This window comes from Lepidochelys olivacea (assembly GCF_965140295.1).
Source record: "Lepidochelys olivacea isolate rLepOli2 genome assembly, chromosome: 5".
Taxonomy (NCBI): Eukaryota; Metazoa; Chordata; order Testudines; family Cheloniidae; genus Lepidochelys; species Lepidochelys olivacea.
The window spans coordinates 21399990-21405302 of NC_140415.1; the positions used below are offsets into that span (position 1 = coordinate 21399990).

Below are 5313 nucleotides of genomic sequence, written 5' to 3' on the forward strand. Positions count from 1 at the left end.
TTCTTTGGTTTGCTATTACATTAGGTGTTCCAAATAGTGACAAACCTCACAGATGATAATCTTAGCAAGTTTTATTACATGATTATAAATGTTCCTTAATAAGCACCAGATTCACTTTTGTAGAAGACTATGTAAACAGTTATTAATTAGTCAATCTCACTCCTGCAAAATAAATTACCACTATTTTATAGATGTGGAAACAAACAAAATTTAAGGGCCTTGCCCAAGGTCACACAGCCTGATTCAGCCAGGATTATCAGAGCTCACTGCTCTTCGTCACCCTATCATCACCACAAGTAAGATGCACCAACCAATTACTAATCATTCCCTAAAATATAGTGAGGAGTTGCTTTTGTCATTAGAGTTTGAACTTCCATTTCTACATTCCCTAGAAGTAAAAGTCCTTCAGTTCGGGATTACCTGCCTAGGTCTGTACAGCACCAAATTACACCCTTGGCACTCAAATCAAAACCAAAAAAACACCACCAACAAAAACTGCTTACAACTCTAGGTGAAATACTCTATACTTGTGATTCACAAAAAAAAAGTCACATTAATCTAACCAAGGGGATTCAAAAAAAAATGTCCTCCTCACCCAAAACTATTTTTCTGTGATAATATGCTATAGTCATTTTATTAGAGGATGTGACAGCCCGAAATTCATGCAATGTGTAAGCAATTATATAACCTTTACATTTGACCAACATATTAAAGTTTAAACATTGTTATTCCAATATATCTCATTTCCTTAAGAGAATCAAAAGGAAGAAAACCATCTCTTAGTTGACTAAGGAATTAATATACTGTAGAGTTTTTCTTCCTTTGTTATACTGTTGAGCTTTATAGAAAGTTGTGCAGATCGAAATTGCTACAGTCACAATGGAATCAGGCAATCATTTTCACATTAAAGGAAAAGGAAACTTTACCAATGAGCACAAGAAGTAGAGAGTCTTTAAAAAAAAAACATACTGCAGCATATACAGTGATACAGAAACAGCATATTCTGGAGTCAAAGCAGGTGCACCATAATTTGCCTTTGTCCACCCAGTCCAGGGAGGAGAATGACGTGCATTTCTTTATTGTGCTAACAGACGGGGATTGAAAAGACATTTGAAAACAAACACCAGTAGGTTTGGCTTTTTTATTTCCTCCACCAGCTTCAGCAACAGATCAGTGCAAGGCGCTTCTCCACCGAGTTAATGTTTACCTTAAAAAGTGATCATTCTGAAAGTGAATCAGAACTGGCAGGTGCACGCAGTGCTGAGAGCGCACTATTAAGACACTAGTGAATGCCCAGGAAAAATTAAGATACTTTAGTTTACACTATGTAAGCTATGTTAATAGTTAACGTTAAATATCTAGTTTAGTTTATGAAGCGCCTCCAGGCTCCTATCCTGTATGTTAACTACAGAAAGCTCTGAGACTGAGGTAATTAGCACACAAGTCTGTAGAGGCAAACGCTGAAGGGTGAGAGCACTTGCACCCTGAATCTAGCTGTGACCTGTTTGGATTTCTGTGGAGGAGCTACAAAAACCTGTTTGGCCTTCTCTGGTGATCGGCTGTGCGGCTCTGAACTTTAGTTTGGGTTCAGGCAGAACCACTCCTTCCCCCAGCGCTTGGCAGGGGAGCCTCCATCCTTTCCACGGAGCTGGTGCCCTGGCTTTCTCAGGCCTGAGCACGCCCACAGGAACAGCGCTGGGGCAATCTGCATAGCGGGGGGTGCTGAGAGGCACCGAACCGAGCCCCGTGTACAAGGGGGACCACTTCAAGCCAGCGGGTGCGTGCGGCAGCACCCCTAGTTCCAGCACCGATGAAGCGAGCCCGGCAGAAGGAAAGGGGAGGATCAGGAGTCCGCGAAAGTTAGAGTCACTTAACCAGGGTCAGCAGCCAGCCTTCCGAGGGAACTGCCCAGCGCAGGGGCTTGGGCTCCAGCGGCGGAGAGCCGCGCTGGGGCGGCAGGAGCCTGCAGGGCCAGGCACCCGTTGCCAAGCGGGGCGGCTTAAGGACACAGCCGGTTTGGGCTTGTTGGGAAGCGGCCCCATGTAACCGTCCCGCCCCTCTCGGGGGACCTGCCCCGCACAAGCCACCAACCCGCACTCATCGTCCTCAAGCCCCGCAGCCCGGGGGCTGGGGGGGGGCACACACGCCAACGCACCTTCCCCACACCACCAGCCAGGGCTCCCCCCCCCCGCCCGGAGACGCCCCCCGCCCCGGCTCAGGTGCGAGAGCCGCACACAGCCAGAGAGCAGCGCCCTGCCTCCGCAGCCCCTCACCTCTCGCGGTAACGTGGGCCCCGCCGGCTCCTCCGGCCGCTCCCGGCTGCGCTTTCCCGCCCTACACCTGCATGCTCGCCCCGCTGCCCGGGCAGAGGCGCGCCGGCCGGCCGCCTGGGGTTGGCTCGGGCTCTCCCAGCCCTCCAATGGCGCTCCGCTCCCTTCCCAAGCCGGCTCAGGACTTGCCAAACGAGTTCCTCAACTCTACGCAAGGTGTCTGGCCGCAGGCAGGAAGGTTAGGGCCGGGTGGGGTGGGGTGGGGTGGGGTGGGGGTGTTTGCTCATTTGGGCTCATCCCATTCTCGGGGGGGCCCACCTCTGCCGCAGATCCCCTGAAGCCCTAACGTAGCCCTTCCCCTAGCCAGGGAAGAGCCCACGTGACTCCCAGGTAATAACTGCGGCCACCGGAGCAGGAGACTTCCCCCCTTCCCCATCCCCGCCGCAGGGGAGCGGCCTGAGCTCTGGTTACACTCAAGAGCGCGCTCCCCCAGGAGGGAGACACCCGCAGCTCCGGCAGAACATCCCCGCTCCTCCTGTGCCCAGGCCTCCCCTCTCTCCCTGAGGGTTTGCCGGGGTTGGCTGCGTTGTTGTTGTCGTCGTCTGTGGTACTCAGCCTTGCCTTGAGCCCTGCTTAAAAATAAATCTGAACAATGCCAGAATCATCTGAGGCAATTACTCATCTCAACCCCAGTCCCTCTCTCTGTATCCGTTGCCTAATTCGGGACTTTCTTGTAAGGGGGAGTTGTCTTTTTATTTTGTTTCCCTTTGAAAGAAGGGGAACTAAACCCCGGGCTATCTTTCACATCTGTTTGTGTACATTTGCATCTAATTATCTGTGGGGAAAGAAGCAAGGGTTTTTGTTTGTTTTGTTTTTTAAGCTCGTTCAGTTTTGAGATACAGTACAGTGAAACTTGTGTGAAGGGCCACATCTGTTTGACGTTAGACCTAATCCCAGAAAACAGGGAAATTGTAGTAGTTCCTTTTCCAAGCCTCATATTTAAAAAAGATTTGGAAAAAAAAGCAGAGTGTAGGCTGGGGCAAAAATACAATACAGTTGTGCCCTGGTTTATGTTGTCACATAGATCGCTACTGTCACTGGTGTCAGAAATTTGAATCCGATGAAGTGAGCTGTAGCTCACAAAAGCTTATGCTCAAATAAATTGGTTAGTCTCTAAGGTGCCACAAGTACTCCTTTTCTTTTTGCGAATACAGACTAACACGGCTGTTACTCTGAAACCAGAAATTTGAATGTTAAAGGTGGCATGCAAAGGAGAAACAGAAAGAATTGTGGGTGTTTTGCTTCTTTATAATGGATTCAGAAGCCCTGGAAAGACAAAATACCTTTGGAAAAAATCAATCTCTGTGTGTGTTTGGTTTTTTGCCTTAGAAATATCTGGAATATCAATCCTGGTCTTCCCTGCTTTTTCTCAAAGACTCAGAAATAATAGAACTTCCCTACATCAAAGGGGTATTAGTGAGGATAAACACATGAAATATTTTTAGATTCTCAGATACTGGTATGATGGGAGCCATATAAATACCTCAGATATCTAGATAGATATTAAATAGCTATTAAAATGATACCCAAAGAGTTTTAAGCAATCTGTACAAAATTCACTTCCTTCACAATTAGTTAGATGGCACTTTCCCATTGCTTGTGATGATGTTACAATCCCACCGGTTCTGATGCTCTGGTTGCCAGAGTCCTCCATCGTAGATGAGAAATGAGTGGATACTGTAAAGGAAGCACAAAAAATAACTATGTAAACAATAAGGCCTTCTTTACATGTCATGGAGAAGCAAAAAACAAAAAAGGATACAAGTACAGTTTGATTTCTTCTGCTAGTCGCTTTGAAATCCTGGTCTTTACTGGGCTAATAAACAGTTTTAACCCGTTTATTTATATATTTTGGAGATGTTAAAAAAGGCAGAAACAAAGCATCTTTTGCAACCCCAGATGGAGCTCAAGTGTGATTCTGAATATAGTAAAAAGAAAAGGAGTACTTGTGGCACCTTAGAGACTAACCAATTTATTTGAGTATAAGCTTTCATGAGCTACAGCTCACTTCATCGGATGCATACTGTGGAAAGTGTAGAAGATCTTTTTATATACACACAAAGCATGAAAAAATACCTCCTCCCACCCCACTCTCCTGCTGGTAATAGCTTATCTAAAGTGACCGCTCTCCTTACAATGTGTATGATAATCAAGGTGGGCCATTTTCATTGCTGGAAATGGCCCACCTTGATTATCATACACACTATAAGAAGAGTGGTCACTTTAGATAAGCTATTACCAGCAGGAGAGTGGGTTTGTGGGGGGGGGGGGGGAAGAAAACCTGGATTTGTGCTAGATATGGCCCAACTTGATTATCATACACATTGTAAGGAGAGTGATCACTTTAGATAAGCTATTACCAGCAGGAGAGTGGGGTGGGAGGAGGTATTTTTTCATGCTTTGTGTGTATATAAAAAGATCTTCTACACTTTCCACAGTATGCATCCGATGAAGTGAGCTGTAGCTCACGAAAGTTTATGCTCAAATAAATTGGTTAGTCTCTAAGGTGCCACAAGTACTCCTTTTCTTTTTGCGAATACAGACTAACACGACTGTTACTCTGAAACCTGAGTATAGTGTTGCCAACTCACAATTTTATTGTGAGCCTGGCTATATTTGGTGCTTTGCTTGAAGCCCCAGCTCCTGGAGTCACGTAATTATATGGGATTCAGATTTCATTATGAAAAAGTTTCTAGCTCTCATAATTGTGAAGAAAAGCTTGTAAATAAACCACAGGCACCCTAAAGGCTCATAACCTGGAAGGCAAAAAAAAAGAATCTACAATGTATTATGTTTAAGCCAATCTCATGATTTTGGGGGGGTCTGACGTGATTTTTGGACAGTTGGGGTTGGCAGTACTGCCTATTGCTTAATTACACTGGCATTACCCTGAGGGGTTAGCAATACTGTGAATGTGTTGTTAGAGTTTGTTTATTCACTTGCAACTCCCTTTTGCTCTATTTTCAGGTTTTCTTCTTTTTAG

General features: G+C 45.7%; 1 protein-coding gene across 2 annotated transcripts in view; it reads right to left on the reverse strand.

Annotated features, from left to right (window-relative positions):
* The window catches only part of ATP8B1 (ATPase phospholipid transporting 8B1), a 142922-nt gene extending 140339 nt beyond the window's left edge, over window positions 1-2583 (reverse strand). For both annotated transcript variants that reach the window (XM_084628057.1, XM_084628056.1), the window contains exon 1: window positions 2274-2583. The gene's annotated coding sequence lies outside the window, so the exon portion shown is untranslated. The remainder of the gene's footprint in view (window positions 1-2273) is intronic.
* Window positions 2584-5313: the final 2730 nt, after the last annotated feature.